The 21,352-nt window shown below is 36.8% G+C and overlaps 1 protein-coding gene and 1 long non-coding RNA gene across 10 annotated transcripts in view; both read right to left on the bottom strand.

The window, feature by feature from the left end:
* bcas3 (BCAS3 microtubule associated cell migration factor) overlaps positions 1–21,352 on the bottom strand; it is a 402,314-nt gene that overhangs the window by 222,966 nt on the left and 157,996 nt on the right.
* On the bottom strand, positions 6,980–8,933 carry LOC141377855 (uncharacterized). The gene is made up of 2 exons (XR_012390885.1): positions 8,654–8,933; positions 6,980–8,566 (listed from the first exon to the last, which is right to left on the bottom strand). It is a non-coding gene; the product is annotated as an uncharacterized lncRNA (long non-coding RNA).

Here is a 21,352-nt window from a genome sequence, read left to right as displayed (position 1 = left end):
GTGGCGACCTTAGATTAATGAAGGGACTAAGCCGAAAAGAAATGAATGAATGCATTTTAAATTAAAATGGTTAGTCACTGGTGAATAATTAGGCTGGCTTGTCAAAGCCAGACTACTGTTATCCTTTCTAAACTTATTATTATTATTCTTCTTCTGACTCTAAAAATCAAAATCTATCTCCTCCTTGAACTTTCGAACTATTACCACCAAACTCACACCAGACCTCCAAACTATTCTGACTCGGTATGCTATATCTCCTCAGACTGATTGGACTTTCGGTTTTCCGAAAAACGTCCCGGGACTGTCGGAAAAATCCCATAGACTTAACATTGGACCAAACTTTGTGACCTCGTAACTCTGCGTCAGACTGTCGCACAGAACTCTAACTGGGCTCATTTAACTCAGACTATCAAACTGCCAATGACTGATCACCTTTAAACTTTCTAGCCACGCCCTAGCAACCACTTTTGGACCCTAGAAACTGTCCCATAGACTTCCATTCAAAAGACTCTCATTGACTTAACATGGGATCAAACTTTGTGAGCTCATAACTCTGGATCAGACTGTCCTACAGACTAATGGCTGAGCTCATTTAACTACGACTACCAAACTGCCAATAACTGATGAGCTTTTAACTTTCTAGCCACACCCCTAACTACCACATACTGCACCCTAGCAACTGTCCCGTAGACTTCCATTACAAAAGACTCTCATTGACTTTACATGGGATCAAACTTTGTGAGCTCATAACTCTGCATCAGACTGTCCTACAGACTAATGGCTGAGCTCATTTAACTCCCACTACCAATCTGCCAATAACTGATGAGCTTTTAACTTTGTAGCCACACCCCTAACTACCACATACTGCACCCTAGCAACTGTCCCATAGACTTCCATTACAAAGACTCTCATTGACTTTACATGGGATCAAACTTTGTGAGCTCATAACTCTGCATCAGACTGTCCTACAGACTAATGGCTGAGCTCATTTAACTCCCACTACCAATCTGCCAATAACTGATGAGCTTTTAACTTTGTAGCCACACCCCTAACTACCACATACTGCACCCTAGCAACTGTCCCGTAGACTTCCATTACAAAAGACTCTCATTGACTTTACACGGGATCAAACTTTGTGAGCTCATAACTCTGCATCAGACAGGCATAGAGACTAATGGCTGAGCTCATTTAACTCAGTCTAGCCAGCAGCCAATCACTGATGGCCTTTTAACTTTCTAGCCACACCCCTAACTACCACATACTGCACCCTAGCAACTGTCCTATAGACAGTAATTAGCTTTGCTATCAAATGCTTATAATTCTAACATGCTAATGACATGCCAATCATGCTAGCAACATGCTACTCATATGCTAATCATGCTAATGACATGCTAACTCATACTGGAAACATGCTAATGACATGCTAATTTGTACTAGAATCATGCTAGTAACATGCTAATTCATACTAGACTGATGTTAATAACTGGCCTACATGCATATCTTTGCTTAGCATTGTCCTATTAACTTGGGGGATGGCTCATCTGACTCAGACAACCAATGAGCATCTCAATATGATAATGAAGCTCACAAGCCACGCCCCCAAATTGATTCCATAGACTTCCATTAAAATAGGCCAAGATGCATATCTTTGCATAGCAGTGTCATACAGACATGGGGGTTGGTTCATTTGACTTAGACAGCCAACCACATTCAAGTGCACTCTGTAACCTCGCCCATAGCAACAAAACAAAGTACCCTAGCAACCATTCATCAACAGCTATATCTCAGCATCCGAACATCGTAGAGACTTGGAGATTGGCTCGTTTGACTCAGGCTAGCAAACGGAACTTCCTATATGCTACACATGCTAGCAGTGATTAGCTACATGCTAATATTGACTAGCCAAGTACTGTAACTTGCTAGACATGCTTACTTAGTATAAATGTTTTATCAAGCATGTATGTGAGGCTTGCCTAGTAACCACCCAGGGTACCCTAGCAACTGCCTAGCAACCACCCAAATTACCCTAGCAACCGCCTAGCAACGGCCTAGTAATGCCTTAGTAAGGGCCTAGCGACCACTCAGGACACCCTAGCAACCACCTAGCAACACCTTAGCAACCACCTAGCAACCACTCAGGACACCCTAGCAACCGCCTAGCAACGCCTTAGCAACCACTCAGAATACCCTAGCAACCACCTAGCAACACCTTAGAAACCGCCTAGCAACCACTTAGGACTACTTAGCAACCACCTAGCAACACCTTAGTAACCACCTACCAACCACTCAGAACACCCTAGCAACCACCTAGCAACACCTTAGCAACAACCTAGCAACCACTTAGAACACCCTAGCAACCGCCTAGCAACACCTTAGCAACCACTCAGAACACCCTAGCAACCACCTAGCAACATCTTAGCAACCACACAGAACACCCTAGCAACCGCCTAGCAAGACCTTAGCAACCACCTAGCAACCAATCAGAGCACCCTAGCAACTGCCTAGCAACAACCTAGCAACCACTCAGAACACCCAAGCAGCCGCCTTGCAATGCCTTAGCAACCACCTAGCAACCACTCAGAACACCATAGCAACCACCTAGCAACACCCTAGCAACACCCTAGCAACATCTTAGCAACCACCTAGCAACCACTCAGGACACCCTAGCAACTGCCTAGCAACGACTTAGCAACCACTCAGAATACCCTAGCAACCACCTAAGCATGCTATGTGACATGCTAATTTATACTAGAATCATGCTAGTAACATGCGAATTCATACTAGAATCATGCTAATAACATGCTAATTCATACTAGAATCATGCTAGTAACATGCTAATGCATGCTAGAATCATGCTAATAACATGCTAATTCATGCTAGAATCATGCTAGTAACATGCTAATTCATACTATAATCATGCTAATAACATGCTATTTCATGCTAGAATCATGCGAGTAACATGCTAATTCATGCTAGAATCATTCTAGTAACATGCTAATTCATACTAGAATCATGCTAATTCATGCTAGAATCATGCTAATAACCTGCTAATTCATACTAGAATCATGATAGTAACAGGCTAATTCATGCTAGAATCATGCTAGTAACATGCTAATGCATGCTAGAATCATGCTAGTAACATGCTAATTCATGCTAGAATCATACTAGTAACATGCTAATTTATGCTAGAATCATGCTAGTAACATGCTAATTCATACTAGAATCATGCTAGCAGCATGCTAATTCATACTAGAATCATGCTAGTGACATGCTAATGTATTCTAGAATCATGCTAGTAACATGCTAATTCATGCTAGAATTATGCCAATAACATGCTAATTTATACTAGAATCATGCTAATAAAATGCTAATTTATACTACACTCATGCTAATAACATGCTAATCCATGCTAGAATCATGCTAATGCATGCTAGAATCATGCTAATAACATGCTACTTATACTTTTTCCAACTGTTTTTAAACTAAATAAACTATTACCAACAGGCTTTGTCAAGCCAGCCTCAAAGTTTGTCTCGACGAACTTTACTGTCTAGTTGTATTTACATGGCAAGCTTTTCTAGTGAATTGAACTAAAATGCTCATGACTTTATTTGATAGGTTTATGATATGTAATATTTTACACAAGACATTAAAAGTTTACTTTTACTGGTATCAAGAGCAATTTTTTAATTATTCTATCAATAGTTGTAATCCATTAAAATCTAAAACAAGCGAATAGATTAAAATCAACAACTCTTTCATATGGGTTAGACTCAGACATGGCAAAAGTACACACATTCTTTGCTCAAGTAGAAGTACATATACTCATGTTTAAAATGACTGATTACTTTTGTAAGTAAAAGTAAAAAAGTACAGCCTTGAATATGTACTAAAGTAAAAAGTATTCATTACTATAATAATAATAATAACCTTAAAAATAATAATAATATAATAATAATTCCTTAAATTTATATAGCACTTTTCTAGACACTAAAAGCACTTTACACACTGGGGGGAACCTCCTCATCAAACATCAGTGTGCAGCATCCACCTGGACGGCGTGATGGCAGCCATATTGCACCAGACTGCACACCACACACCAGCTGATTGGTGCAGAAGAGACAGAGTGATGAAGCCAATTATCATATGGGGGATGGTTAGGAGGCCATGATGGACAGAGGCCAGTGGGCAAATTTGGCCAGGATGCTGGTGTTAAACTCCTACTCTTTGCGAAGGACATCCTGGGATGTTTAACGACCACAGAGAGTCAGAACCTCGGTTTAATGCATTATCTAAAAAACGGCGCTCACTGTGCAGTGTAGAGTCCCCTTCACTATACTGGGACATTAGGATCCACACGGACCGCAGGTTGAGCGCCCCCTACTGGTCACACTAACACCACTTTTGGCAACAACCTAGCTTTCCCATGTGGTCTCCCATCCAGGTACTGAACGGGCTGCCTGCTTAGCCTCAGTGGGCAACTGTGTGAGAGTTGCAACCATGAGAGATTTACTACTCTAATACTACAACATGTTTTAGTTCCATGGTGGTAACTACACTGCACATCATGTATACATTTATATAAAATAACTTACATTTCTTTTTTTTGTATTTATTAACTGCAATATTGTCCAAAAAATTGCTCAAAAAGTTGCCCAGTGTGTCCTCACCTGGAGAAAAAAAAACTTGTTTAGGAACAACAGCTGCAACAATAGTTCATATACTCTAAAACATAATTCTGTAGGCCTATATATTCATAACTAATAAATGCCTTAAATTGAACTGCTTTAGAACTTGCTGCTTCATTTTCTGTAAACAGCATAGTCTTGCAGCTCATATGATTTCACTAATTCTTTTTTGGTTTTGTATATTTGTTTTCAGAGTATTGTGTATATATTTTCTGATGAAAAAAGTCCAATACATGATCATAATGGCAAGAAATAATACAGATCGTTTCACAAAACACAATAAGATAAAAAGTAATGAACCAAGGAGTAAAAGTGGTTAGAAAAATAGATTGTGTAGTAAAGTACTGATAAGAGAAAAATCTACTTAAGTACAGTGACTACAGTACAGTACAGTAATTGACCTCCTATCTCTGGTAACATGCTATGTGGATCCCCTTTGTTAACAGAATAAGCTGACAGATACTACTGCTCACAGTCAGTAGAATGTCTACTGCAGGACCATGAAAAAAAAGTATTACATTCACATGTACAGTACAACTGCTATGTACAGGAATGAACTGAAATAAAATAAAATTTAATCAACTAAATAAAATCATATCAACTGAATCAAATCAACTGAATCAAATTGATTGAATTTGATTGATGAAACCAAATCAAACCATAACAGCTTGTTAATCATGGTATGTACCAAAAACTGCAACCAAATTAAACAGAATAGGATGCCTGATTTTAACTAGGGTATTTTGAGTAGTAGTCCAAATCAAAAGAGCCCTTTCAACTGTATAGGTCTGCTTGGGTCACTTCTTCAATGTAAGCCAATGTAAATTGGGTTTTAGACAAAATGGGTTATGTGCATGAGCTGTTAAAAAAAACTAATCAGACAAAAGTGTAGTCATTCTTTAAGCATCCCTCCACTTCCTCCCCTCTTAGTTCCTCAGCCATTACAGTAAGTGACCCAACACCTCTGGCTCCCCTGGGCTTATTTATAGCAAATGAATCAGAAATCTGAGAAACTATGAACCAGCATCTCCAACCGCTTAACCTCGAGCACACATCGCATTACCTAATGGCAGAACTGTTTAGAGAGAACAGTCAGAACTGGAAGCATCGGTCTGAGGGACACAAGACAACACTTTCACACAAGACTTCTTCTTTCACACAAGGTTTATCTGCATTTTTCCTGTCAGCCCTGTTAAAAGCTTTAACAGCCTATGGTTTGGGCCTTAAATTCTTTGTTTCCAGACAGTGGGTTGTGGTGGATGTGTACAACTGTGCTTTTATTGTGAATGGAGAGGGGGGAACGGCAAGAAAAAGGAAAGAAAAACAATGTAAGAAAAGCTTATTGGAGAAATGAACATAATATGAGGCGGTACGAGAGGGGGGAGGGGGGGTCATTACATTTAATGTCTAAGTAGTGGGAGAACAAAATGAAACATCAAATACCTTCGTTTCATTGAGCAAGGGTCTCAGGTTTCTAAGCAGACCGCATTAAAATGCCAGGGGGGTTAAAAGTGGGTCCAATAGGGTGCAAGACGCCAAAATAAAAGAATTAAGTGGTGCACTGTTTACATCTACAGAGGGGTTTGGGTGACACAGCTCTGCATGATGGGGCAATGGGGGGGGTGGGGGGGGTGGGCAGGTTGAGTTAGAAGTGCTCTTTAAAGGCCAAACTTTAGGAGATTTCCTCAGGAGTTCTGCCAACCTCCTGAAATCAGGCATTTGCCAAGAAAGTGGTGACACAGTTGTGTAAAAATGGTAAGAAAAGAGGTTAATGAGAGGAAAGAGAGGGCTGCATTGTGTCGTGAGTTAAAGGTTAAGGGAATATTCATTCATTCGAAAGAAGCCAAAAAAAAAAAAAAAGAGCTACATAAACATTTTCCCGGATGTAATTTTCAGTGCACGGACACATTTCCCAGTAGAAATCATCAGGGAGGAGGAAATCGTTTAGTCTCCTTAAGTGCCAAATTGTATCCTGATTTTCCTGCCCCAGCTGCCTGAGCGGAGTCAGAGGTTGGACGTCAACGTCCCTCACTCCTGGACTAAAAACACTTTAACACTTTGAGATATATTCCCTGACATGTTTTGCATGGTTAGCCTCCACCAAAAAAATGACACAAAGAATGTATATCTTTCCTGGGTGTTATGCGCTCATCCCTGCAGTGGTAGCAGATGAAAATCAAGTGTTTTTGGTACAAACATGAGTGATTCCATGAACAAAATGGGATGGAGGGGAGGGAAAGCAGAGAAACATGTGGAGCTAATTTATTAAAATGACTCAAAATGCTTGCCGGTTAATTCAAATCATTGTGTTTATTAGAATTCATAACAGTCTTGGTGGAAATATTTCTTGGGGTCAAGACAAGTAAGGCTGAACCGCTTGTTCTCTCGGTCTATGATGCACAAAAACAATCCAAGCTAACACTAAAAACACTGCAGGCAGGACAACACATTTGAGTCGATGTTTTGCTGGTACAAATCATTTACACATATTTGTAGTTTGATTCACAATAGTTCTGGCATCTTTTGCTCATGGTCGCTCGCTGATTCCGTGCTTTCTGATTGGCTCTGGGGCTCAATGTTGTGTTTACCCATACTAATTTACTGAATTATGTTCCGCTTAGCACTCAGCCTAGTTTGGGGCGACAGAAGCATAAAGAAAGGGTTCAGGCTTAAGGGGCTTATCCTCCCATTGCTGATGACAACTGAGGTGCTTCTTTGGCCTCCTTGACCTCATTGCAAACAGGCACCAGGATGTCTGTCTAGCTAACGCAAACTCCACTTTGACTCTCCATAGTGAGTATGAAACAGCACGAGATCACTAAAGCCTTTGCATTTATGTGACTTGGGACCTTGGTTAAAGCGAAACGCTTCACTCGAGACATTGTTTGGAAAGTGTTGACTGCAAGGTCATTTCCTTAAGTCAGGTGAAAAGAAAGCGTGCAAAACCTTCTCAAGTCTTCCAAAAATAACTGAGGTGACTCCAACCTGCCATCCAGCTTTTCTGGCATGGGATATAATTAATATGACAAGTCTATCCAGAGCAGAATAAATTATCCCGTACGCCTGACCACCGCTTACATGCGAGCAGTTTGGGGAGTTCATTGGAAACACATGTTTCTGGGAAAGACCGCTTTGCGTGTTTGGTGCTCCTGAATACATTTCCGCTCCCATGTGACTGTGTTACGGCTGGCAGAGTTAAATGTAACCGAATGGGTTCAATACTGGCACAGCGGTGGCTCTAACGAGGGAAGCACATTTGTTTGACCGCACCAAACGTCAATCACTCTTGAAGAGCCCTTCGGTCGAATCCCGGCAAGCACGTCCCCATGTAAAGACAGTTCGCAATAATGGCCATACCTGGCAGCGAGCCCCGTGGCCTGAGGAGGGACGCGTTCTGGAGTCAGTTCGATTGGCGTTACGCATGGGGGCGCACAGAAGGGAGAACAGTCCATGTGCGGGGTCTGCTTCGGAAAGCCGAAGGAATACTAATGAAAGCATTTTTCATAATTTCACACAAACCCACATTTTCTAGGCCTCTAAAACAAGGGGGAGAGGGAGTGGGGAGAGAAATCCATTAAAATGATCTGGAAATGATGCTTTCCAGCCCCGGACTGAGACAATGAGGTATAAATTACTGTGATAAGATCTGGGCAAAGTTCAAATCAAGCGAGATTTTCACATCTGGTCCTGTGCTCTTGTCGTCAAATTAATGGATTCTTCTGAAGCCGTGTGCACCAAGAATGTGATAACTTGTGCTTCCTGTTCTACTGATAACATTCCCAAGGGGAGGGAGCGAGAGGCACGGGGTCTTCTGAAGTGTACACAGTGTTGGACAGCAAACCTCACACGCTTTCCTTCTGTAGCTAGACAAACATACACTGACATGCATGCGTGTCATAAATCTACTTATATTAAGATTACAGAAAAAAACTGGTACAACAAAAGAAACAGAGGAAAAAGCTCACTCTAAGAAAACTGTCAGGACCCTTTGACGCTCCGGAGTCGTATCTCCTGCTTGCCTGGCCTGCCAAAACAGATTGTGAATCAAATGTGCGAGGTGTGCACTTCTGCCTCGCTCGCTCTCTGCTGCTGATGACGCCAGCGCACCTCAGCTCAGTCATATCAAGGCAGAATAGACAGATGCAGAAAAACAAGAGAAATAGGACAAAATGGTAAATTAAAGAATTTGTGCAGTCAAAAATGTGAATCGTTTACTCACCCTTGTGTCGCTTTAAATTTGCACTCTTGTAGGTTACATAATAAGTACTGCTTGCATTTTTAGTGCCATTATAATGAGGCAGCCACAAAAGGTGCTCAAGTCTTAAAAAGTAAAAATAAATAATAATAAATAAATAAATAAATAAATAAATAAGTTGTTAAAATTACTGTCAACTAGGGAGGCAATGATTAACCTGACACATGATTCAATTCAATTCACAATATTAATCCCACGATTCACAATTTAGTCACGATTTTTAACAAGATTATTTGAACAAGATTATTTGAAACAAATTTAAGGTGAAGAGTCCTTTCATCTTTCATCATTCATTTTTTTTTCTTAAATGCTGCACTTTTTTGGCAAATAATACATTTTCTGCCATAACTAAATTGCTTTTTTAAAAGAATAAAGAAAAACAAGAATAATACAAACTAAAGAAGACTTATTAATATATAAAAAAAAAAAAATAAAAAAAAACTCTTACTGAGGACTGAGATGGCTGGTGCGGAGAAGAAAGCCTTTCCTAAACCAGAGAGCAATGTGTACAGGGGTTGTCAATAGGCCCTCTGCTCCAGGTGACTGACCACTCGCATAAAATATGAATTATAAAATCACTAATTATATAGTAGGATAGAGATAGGGGTTGAACATGATTATGAAGGTGAATAAGTAATAGTACTTATATAATTAATTAGTATCAATAAGTATCAGTGTGATGCATTTAAAAAGGAATCATCTTGAACATTTTAAATAATTAATAATAATAATAATAAGCAAATTATTACAGTATGCTTAAACTAATTTTCCATCAGAACAACTTTCTCTTTCAGTCTGAAAAACAACTTCCGTGTTTTCATAATGAAAATGTCATGGCAGAGTTGCAAATCATCCGATCTGCGTGGTTTGACTTATTAATAGTTTTTTGCATATACTGTAGATGTCTGTGAAAGTAGTTTTTCCACTGTGCTGATGGTTTATGTGTATCATATGTGTTGTTCTGTTAGTGCAAGTAAACGTAATTTTGCAATATTTGCACACAGTTTGTGTTTTGTCAGGCGCACTTCACCACTGTCATTTTACTCTGCTGCCCACCTCTTGCCCGGGCGCTAATATGCAGGAGTTTTTGTCTGTAAACACAGCGCCCCATCTGTTCAAATAATGTATTATGATTCGTTCATAATACATGAACAAAAAAAACAAAAAAATCCTAATACTACTAATACTTCCCTTCTTAGACTTTACAGACCTGAAACTTGCCTATAGCACTTATTCATTGTTGCTCTTGGTTGTGTAAATTGCTTCCTTGTCCTCATTTGTAAGTCGCTTTGGATAAAAGCGTCTGCTAAATGACTAAATGTAAAATGTAAATGTAAATGTTCAACAATTCTATCAGTTTGAATTGTCACATATTTGAATAGATTTTCAACTGGCTCACAGTAAATAGTTACTGTACATGCCTAATGTCAACCGAATTATAATTTTAGGAACCCTATCAAAATTAGTTTTACTTTTCATACTTTTATATATGCCTGCCTATAATAAAAATAAACAACAACCAAGTACTCAAATGAACAATTTAAACAAAAGTTGAAAAAAAGGGTTTTATTCTTCTTCTCCTTTTTATTGTTCATTTAAAAAGTGCAAGCTGATGTACATACTGTAACGCTAGTTATAAGTCCTACTTCTGTCACAATTTAAATCAAGGTTTTATCTTGAAGGGTTGTTGTGAACATCCTGTCTGTGTTTGTGAGTACATGATATGAAGATAGTCTTTCTTTGATAAAAATAATGGTGGGGTGACTCTAGAGAAGAGAAGCTCGGGATATAATGTGTTCATGTCAGCAGATGCTGGTAAACGAAACCACATAATTGTAGAACATGCACACACTACATATGTTTAATATTCACATCCACTGAATAAGCTTCTATCTGTATTTCCTGGATCACAGAAATCATAGAAGCCTATAAATAGTCAAGTTTTCATTCATTCAAAAAACATTGAAAACTCTGACCTGTACATATTTTCAAAATCCTCATCTTCAAGTCATACAAGCATGAGTGAGAAAATAATGACTTTAATAGCTCGAATTACTACAGTGGGAACTAATGGAAAAGGTGAGTGAAAACCACCGATAATTTGCAGTTGTAGCGAAAGGGAACGCATGAGTGCTCTGCAGCGTACATCTCTTCGGGTTCACTTTAGAGGAAGCTACGGTGGAATCCAGCCCAGGCATTTCAGGCGTTCCTGGCTGATTGGAAACACACAGGCGTAAATGAGCAGACGTTTATTTCCAGGTGAGGAGAGAGAGATGCAGAGGTTCTTCACCTCTCCGCAGTCGCCTGGATACCGTTTCCAGGAAGGCCTGTGGGCTGGGGTTAATCTGTGCTGCTAAATGAATAAACAAAGGATGGCTCTGTGGGCCGTGGTGGGCAGGTGAGCTCAGATCATCTTCCCACACTGAAACTCATCTGCACAGGAAATGACCCGCAGCACCTCACCTCCACACCTGGAGGAGAGGAGGGCCAGCGCTGGAGAATCTGACCATGTCACATTACCTCACCTCCAGAAGAGGAACTTGCCTTTCACATCTGTCGACAGTGCTTCAGTTATCCTTCAACAGCAGCTCATTTCACACACACACAAAGACATTGCCCACTCAAAAGGATCAGAATGAGGTCATTATTTATCGGCCATTCAGGATGCCACTAAAACTTTAAAAATTATTTTCTAAAGTATTAAAAATATACTACTGCTCAAAAGTTTAGGGTCAGTTTTTTTATTATTCTGTTCATCAAGGAAGCATGTATTCAATGTCAAAAAAATTTAAATTGTTAAACATTAACATTTTAAATAACTGCTTTCTTATTGTATGTTTATTTTTTGTATGTTTACACAAATTATATCTATTATCATTAATAATAATAATAATAATAATAATAATAATAATAACTACTTTTGAACAGTTATTTTGTAGTACTATAACATTTCACAATTTTACAATTTGTTCTGTATTTTTGAATAAATAAATGCAGTCTAGGTTAGCAGGAGAAGCTTATTTTAAAACATTTAAAAATCCTACTGACCCCAAACTTTTGACCGGTAATGTATATATATATTAATATAAAAAAGAAATTACTGACAGCAGACAAAATACTAGAGTCCTAAGAGCTTTCATCAGTTCTAACAAAAAAAAAAAAAAAAAAAAAAAAAATATATATATATATATATATATATATATATATATATATATATATATATATATATATATATATATATATATAAATGTAAATCAATAATCAAATAACAAGATCATTTAGTATATGTGTTTGTTTTAATACAAAAAATATTAAACTCTTTTTAGAATAGATTATATACAGGAATAAGTGTGAAATCCAATACCTTTTAAGACATTTTTTACGATTTTTTGGCAATCTGGTTTTAGTTTATCAGGAACATAGTTTTTTATGTATCTTTGCATTAGATCTGCGATTCGCGCATATGGCATTCCCTATAGGATACACAATTGCCTGTACATTTTTTCTGGAAGACAGTTACACCCACTACTGCATCTGCTGGCTCTGCTTCACTTATATATGCCTCTCTTCTTAGAAATTCCTACAAACCACTATCCAATACTACTGTTTGGTCTAAGGATATCAGTGAAGATATACAATCTTCATTTTCTGACCAAATTTGGGACACTATTACATCCTCCTCAACAAATTAAAATCATCAAATGATACATTAGAAACCATTGCATAGACTCTATTTATCCCCTTTAAAATGATTTACATCCATTTATCACCTTCCCCAAATTGTAACTTATGTTCACAGAGGGCAGTTGATACTTATTTTCATTATTACTGGGAATGTCCTGCACTTAATTCGTTTTGGTCTCGTGATACTTCATTTTTGTTCGGAAACAATGTAGAACTGACCCCAGTATGCTTTTTCCTAAATAATTTTTCTAACATGTCACTCTCGATGCAACAAAAGAACTTCTTCTTAGCTGCCTTAAAAGCTGCTAAGAAAAAGTTGGTCTGCCACTGGATGCAGCCCATCTATGCTGGACATTATTTGTATGGAACTTTCAAAAGCCTGCAAACATGGAGCTTAGTCAAAAACTGTTAAGTCCTGGATTATAGCTTTAGATATTGTCAAATCTTTTGTTTCTACCTACTAATGTACAGCTTTTCTGTTTATATGTACGTCATGTATCTCATATTATAGTTATTTAGTTGTATTTACTTAACTTCTACTCTTTATTTGATCTTATATATATATATATATATATATATATATATATATATATATATATATATATATATATATATATTTATTATTTTTTTTTTTATTTAATTTTTTTTTTACAGCAATCTTTTAACTTCTGTTAATATAGAACAGGTCTACCTGGGTGGGGATTTGGGCTTGTTTTACGATATAGTCATATGCTGTATTCTTTCTATGTTTAAGAAAAACTGAAATAATAAAAACAATTGTTTACACAAAAAAGAGAGAAAAAACATCACAAATTAAATGTTATTATTTTTATTACTTGAAAAGAACTTATTCAGAGTCATTTGTCTCTTTTGTTTTGACTCTTATTCACCTCACAACAATTGCATTACACTGGTCTCACTAGATGCTTCTGATTCACTGAACCGACTCATTAGACTCATGTGTTCGGGAATCAGAGTGCACTGGCTGTATTTATCAAAGCAGTGCTATAAAAACAAACATTAACTGCGACACACGCTCTCTCAAAAGACAATCGAAAAGACACAAAACAAATGCAACAGACTTGCTGTCTCCCGGACGGCGAGCAGCGAGGAAGAGGCGGGCTTTGATGGAATGCTTTCTCGTTTTTCATCCTCTATTCATTTTTAACAGCTCTTTCTGCGCGCCACTCTCTGCGCGCCGTAATGACTCAATGAAGTGGCGTACATCAGGCGCCGACTCGGAGGTGTAAAAAATACCATCGCAGCTGCCCGATCAATACATTATGGAGTGAGAGTGCATGCTGGGGGAAGATAATGCCGCCTCGTGCAGAGACGCTGTCAGACTCCATTAGTGTCTGGAGGGCTGTGGGCATATGCTGAGTCGCTGAGGCCCACACTTTGGCGTGGAGAGCTTTTGTTCTTAGCTTTTAATTGTGGCCCCACCTTGGAGGGGGCCCGTCACTCTGAGACCCCCGTCAGGGTGCGCCGGTGCGTTCGGATGTGGCAGGCTGGGACGGCGGGACCCAAACTAAGAGCTGTGCTTTTTCTGCGGCTGTCAGAAGCACACAGGGCACATGCACACACATAACAATAAAAATACACAGTGGGGAAGACGGAGACAGAACACACTGTGCCTGAAGCAACTATGTACTTTCACAGGCTGAGGCGTCCTAACTGCTGAGAGAGGAATGGGAGGCATTTCGGCAGCATGAGATGAACATGTGAATCTACTAGTGATGTTCAGAGCTATATATTCAATTGAGTAGTTGATGGTTTGAACCAACCACTAGAGGAGTTATCTTAAGAAGAGCTTAATGTTTAATGATTGTGTCCATGTTGGACACTTTTCTTACGGGGCTTTCATAGAGTTGTAGATTGATATACAGATTCATCACCAGTCTCCACAGTGGAATGAACCGCCAAATTATTCAGCATATGTTTTACACAGCGGATGCCTTTCCAGCTGCAACCCAACACTGGGTAACACTCTTGCATTCACACACATACACTAGGACCAATTTAGCTTACCCATTTCACCTATTGTGCATGTCTCTGGACCGTGGGGGAAACTGGAGCACCCATAAGAAACCCACACAAACACGGGGAGAACATGCAAACTCCACACAGAAATGCAAACTGACCCAGCTGGGGCTCGAATCAGCGACTTTCTTGCTGTGTGGCGAGCGTACTACCCACTGCGCCACCGTGATGCTCTGATATATAGATAGTTATAGATTATAGATAGTTATATATTTGTTATATACTGACAAATTAACCATGACATGGTGAAAAATGTTTTTTATAATGTATTAAACCTCTAGAACAGAGGTGCCCAAAGCACTGTAGGGCCCACAAGCACTGTGAGGCCCATTGAAACCTTTGGTTTGGTCCGCAATCCCATCTGAAAAAGGAGGGAGAAAGATGGGGAGTTGGTTGGGGCAAATGACTTTGACAGAGATCATCATATCGAATTTAATGAAACCTTTTGTTTCTTTATTTAATTGAGGAACTGCCAAAAAGCCAACTAAAATTGAATTTTTCAGTTAAATTCGGTAAATAAATCAAGACTTTTATATTGCAAATACTGTCAGATAGAGGATAATGCACAAGATATTGGTAAGCAAATCAAGGCAAAGGCAGGAGCAGCTCGACTGTGTATTCAACTTTGAACTCCATTGCGTTTTGAATGAGATTGTTTATGTTTTTACTATAATAAATTTATTATAAATTTTAAACATGATATTGTATTATTAAGCCAGCACTCATGTTTGGGGATTTACACCTACCTAACTTCAGATAGTAACAGTTCTTGACCCCAGTGAGTTACAAACATAAATTGGGTATCGTTAAAAGGAAGGTATTTCTAGCTTTTCTATGGTCTAAGTTTCATTCTCAAAAATATAAAAAAAAGTTATACATTATTTAAAAAATTGGATTGTCTTCAATATTTGTTTTTCCATATACAAACATATACAAAAAATATGCCTTAAAAGCCAAATGTCTCATGAGTTTATACTTCAAATTTGATGAAGATAGCATGCAAAATGAGATTTCAGCCAAACTTTTTCCAAGGCTACATCAGAGAGTCCTTTTCTCCTTCATCGTCAGGGAGGCATTTTTTCAAAAATAATAATACGTTTTATTATGATTTAAAGCAACATTTTCTAGTTATTTTTAAATCTTAACAAATAAATTAATTACTCATAGCAAATTGAATGTAATACAGTTTAGTATATTTAACTTCAGACCACAGCCCTTAATCAAGTTTTGTGTTTGGCCCTTTATGAGAAAATGTTTGGGCACCCCTGCTCTAGAATAACAATTTTTAACCAAATTATCCTTTTTTTTATATAATCCAAAATATGTGTTATTAATACTACATATGGCATTCTAAGATTAAAATATACAGTGTTTAAATATTCTTTTTTATATTAGATAAAGATTACATTTGTGTAAATAAATTATTAGCATCTGGTTGTAAAAACACTGCAATTTTCTATTTACAATAAAAATCCTAAAACTGATTGTAAACTTCCCACCAAACAAGTTAAGTATTTGATTGTTTTATAAATTGTTACAAAAGTTAAATAATATTAAAGGAAATTATAATATTATGAATACTTATGCTATTACTACTACTACTACAAATAGTAATAATAAATATTAATATTAAATATTTATATTTATCATCATAAAAATAATTATCAATACTTTATTATTAATAATAATAAAAAATAATAATAATACATAATAATTTTAATATAACCTATAAATATTAATTATCATGAAAATAGTCATCAATATTTTTAATAAATAATAATAATAATAATAATAATAATAATAACAATAATACATATTTCTATTAATAATAATAAGAAGAAATATTCATCATCATGAAAATAATCATCAATATTTTAATACTAAATTAAATTTTTTTTATAATAATAAATAAATAATAATCTTAAAAATAATCACCATAATTTATCATCACCATCATCATCAAATGTATTATTATTATTATTATTATTATTATTGTTGTTGTTGTTGTTGTTTCTGTTGTTATTAAACCTCGATACTTCAGCTATTGTGCTTTGCCAAACTTGCAGCATTAAGTGCCTTTAAAATAGTTGAACGGTTGAATTAGGGAAGCATTGCATAAAAATATTTATTAATTATTAAATAACTTAAAAATCTAGACAAACTAACAGTCAGCTACCATAACTATTCAAAGCAATCAACGAGTTACAGAGAAAAGGAAGTCACATTATAAGACAGAGTCTGAGGTCAAGGTGGCGAAGGTCTAAAAGTCGCCCACTGCTGTCTGCCATCATGGCTGCAAGTATCCTGATGACACATGGAGTGCCAACGCCTGCACATGTCCTTCCTGTCACCTCATCGCACTCCAACATCTAACCCCACTCCACCAGATGTGCTCCATTCTGCCCCAAATCTCCCACACAAGCCCACATATGAGAAAAGTCCACTCCTCCAAGAGCCCTGCACTAAGTCTTTCCGCAAACGCAGAGGGGCTGGAAAACATCAAAAACACAAAGACTAAGCGATGTAGTGGTTTGTTGTGTAGATGATGAGGATGGGATTCATACATTGATGGAACGAGTGGCTTGAAGCACTGTGGAGGTAAAAGCTTTGAGCGAGAATACAGCAGATGCCTGACACATTGCTGTCCATTCAGTCGCTTTAAAGAGCAGCTGCTCCTGCCCCTGGCACTACACACACACACACACACACACACACACACACACACACACACACACACACACAAGCAAACACACACACACACATAGACAGAAAGACTCAAACACACAAACACTCAAACAAACACACACAACGCTGGCCTTAAAGGGTTGTCTTTATCGTTGCTATATGGTTGCTAGGGTGCTCTGGGTTAAAAATAGTTGTTATACAAGTATATTAGATACAGACAAATGCTTGAATATGAGAAATAGCATAACAAAGGTACAAAGTGTATTTTCAGGCTGTCCTCTTTTACTGTCCACTAAAATAATATAACATATGGTCAAATCATTCTGTTCTGTCCTCACGGCCAACAAAAAAAGCAAGACAAGAATGCTACACAGACACCAAAAAGTGCTGAATGATTTACCTTCATCTCAAGAAAAAGAAAAAAAAAACACTTGGAGAGAAAGAGAGACATTGAGAACGTTTCTAATACCTTCAGTGTTAAAGCAAAAAATACAAATGTGCCATGTTAAGTTTCATAGTGACAAGATAGTTAACTGGATAAAATGCCTAAGTCACTAAAAATAATGCAACGGCAAATTATTTTCATTCTGTTTACAAGGAATACATTTTTATGTGAAGACTGAAATTGTCCTTTAATTGCTTTAATTCTCAGAAGAATGGTCAGTTTAGACACAGACAGCCTCTGTGAGCAATCCTAAGGATGGGCTCACAGGCATTTTTAAAGACAATATTTTAGGTAAGTCTTAAACAACCAATAGATTACATATCGTCACCTTGGATTTATAAGGTTCTATCTGCGTTCTAGATGATATTGAAATAATGAGCTTCAAAGTTTTTTTGTTCTATATAAGTGTGTGTAAGTGTGTAACGCTTGTTTTTTTTAAAAATAAAACGTCTTAAAAAATAAACAACTTATAAAAAACATTACATAATGTAAATATGTTGTCATATAATAAGAATATGTCAATAACTCAATTTTCACAAAAATGTCAGATAGAACCTTGTCATTCTAAGATGAAGACAACTGTATTAGCCCAAAGATTATAATGCATTTGATCTTTACTTTAGCAAAACCTTAATCAATTTATAACATTAATATGTAATTGTCAATCATCAATGTATGATTATCAATAGAAAAATGTTCATCACAATAAAAAAATTATATAAATACAATAATGATACTAATACGAAATTCTACATATACTTTTTTGTTAAGAAAATTATTTTTAGCATTTATTAAATGCAAAAAACATGTTAAACTGTTACATTTTTACCTTTAAAAACTTAATTTTTTTTTGTAAAATTGTTTAAATATTTATAAAAATTGTAAATAACAGATTTCTTATTGTATGCAGTTTCAAATAAAATGATTACTCCAGTCATTATTGGTTTTACTACTTTTACCAATAATAATATTAATAATAATAATAAAGTGATTTCTGAAGGATCATGTGAGTCTGTAGACTGGCGTAATGAAACTGTTGAATATGAATTTATTTAATTTAATTAAGCATTATTCATTCTTTTTTTTATTTTTTTAAATAAAAATAATAGTGTTACTAATATTTGCAGTGTTATCTTAATCTTATATTTCATATACATTTTATTTTCCATTAATTATAAAATGATAAAGAAAAATGTCATTACATAATTGTGTTGCATAAATAACACTTATTTTAACTTTAACAAAACCCAAACTGCAAATAATGTAATAGTTTTTTAAAGAAAAAAATCATCATAATAATAAATAACACACAATATTATATTATATATACACTATAAAATATAACTTGTTTTGCAGTTGTTGTTTTTTATATTTCTTCTTATGTGGTGGCAATATCACATAATAAAAAAAACAAAATACACAGAAAGAGTAAAAAGAAAACAGAAAGAAAGAGAAGTGCAAGAGATGACAGTGTCCGATAAGTCTGTTGGGCCTGTGATTGTCAGACAGTAGGCTTGATAGATGATAAGAATGGCATCTTTCACAGTCAGATCAGCCAATCTGGCCAGGCGTCCGCAGCGGCTTCAGTATTATGGCGGGGGACTTCCAGGTCAGTAGCAGAAGAATGGAGTCACTGAGTGTGGCAGAGAAAGGAGCCCTGGGGCAGGTGGCGATTCGCTATTGAAACAGGGTCAAGGGAACGGCTCCCCGATCTATAGGCAACTCAAAAAACACCTCTCATTGTTCGGGGGGATCATGTGGCACGGCCGCGTCAGGATCCTTCTGGCTTCAATGTGCGCAGTATCTCCGACAACAAGCCACCTTTATGCCCATATTCAGGTAATTACAGAGCGCGGGTGAGGATCTATTACTGCTGGACGCAGGTTGAGTCCAGGTGCCCGATCAGCCATGCTGGGAGAGGAAACCAGGCGAGCGATCAGGCCTGTCCCATTGGCCTGAAGGCACTCTATACTACACCAAAAACACACAGAGATGGCTTTGTCTCACCGCACACACACACACAAACACAGGCTGCACCTGAGTTGAGGCTGTGTGAGGGCGCTAGATAAAAACACAGGGCACAAACAATGATGATGAGGAGGATGATAAGTATCAGCGAGAGCAGTTTTACAGTCCCGATGTGATAACGGTCATCAGTGGTGATTAGGGTCATGTGGGACACTCCTGTAGGTCAGGGGTGCAAGCAGGACTGTAAAGTACCTTATAAACATGGTGATATTTGGAGAATTCAGTATTTGGTATAAGAAATAAAACTTTTTTGTCTGTTTGCTTTTTACTGTTTCATTATAATATTTTTGTTTATGCATGTTGGTCACAGGTTATTGTGGAAAACTGTACAAAAGCACGCATATCCCTCTTGACTGGGTGCTCAGCCAAAAAACGCAAAAGGTGCAAATAAAATATTTATCAAAGGCGGCAACACCGAAGCTCCAAAAATACTAATTTATTAAATTAAAAAGGCTGACAAAAAGTGTGTAACGTTTCGAGCCACACAGCTCTTCATCAGACAGTGTAACTTTACCCAGGTTATTGTGTCAATTAAAATTTCACAATTTGACAGCACCAACATGTGATTAGTTTAGATAAAGTTACTGCCGTGGTTGTTTAGGTGGCATCATTTAAAAAATAATTTACACATTGCCATAAATAAAAGAAAATAAAACCAAAACAAAAATTAATAAATATACAAGTTATTTAATTCATATATTATTTAACTGAATTGTCTACTCTATATTCATTTGTGTTCTTAGGGGAAAATGTTATTGGGCATCTGAGAAAAGTAAAATCTTGACTATATTTTTTAAAATTAATAATAGATTTTTATAATTTTTTTTATTATTTATTGAATTTTAATTCATTTCAGTATTTTATTGTATTTTTTTTATTTTACTATTATGAGGTCTGGCTAAAAAAGAACTCTTTCTGAAAGACAGAAATAAAGGCTTCTGAAAGACAGTGACTGGATGGATGCCAGTAAAAAGTTATTATACAATTTTTATAATAATAAAAAAAAGTATATAATAATAAATTAGTTTTTACATGCCGTTTGTATTTATTTTTACATTTATTTTTTGTTTATTTTTATAAGTCGTGTGTTGCAGACCTCTTGGTCAGGTCACCCTTATACATTAGATCTCGATCTTAATAGGTTTTTTTACCTGGTTAAATAAAGATGAAAATATGAATAGAAATGCCTAAGATAAACTGGAATAATTAAGCTTTTAATATTATTTTTAACATTTTATTTATACTTTTTTTGTACAAATAGTGGTGGCTTAGTGGTTAGCACTGTCGCCTCACAGCAAGAAAGTCGCTGGTTTGAGTGCCGGCTTGGTCAGTTGGCATTTCTTTGTGGAGTCTGCTCCCCCGTGTTTGCTATAGGTGAAATGAATTAACTAAATTGGCCATAGTGTATGTGTGTTAATGAGTGTATATGGATGTTTCCCAGTACAGTGTTGCAGCTGGGAGGGCATCCGCTGTGTAAAGCATATGCTTGATAAGTTGGTGGTCCATTCCGCTGTGGCGATCCCTGAT

This window comes from Danio rerio, chromosome 15, assembly GCF_049306965.1.
Source record: "Danio rerio strain Tuebingen ecotype United States chromosome 15, GRCz12tu, whole genome shotgun sequence".
In the NCBI taxonomy this organism is placed as follows: domain Eukaryota; kingdom Metazoa; phylum Chordata; class Actinopteri; order Cypriniformes; family Danionidae; genus Danio; species Danio rerio.
This window is presented reverse-complemented; position numbering and strand designations above follow the sequence as displayed.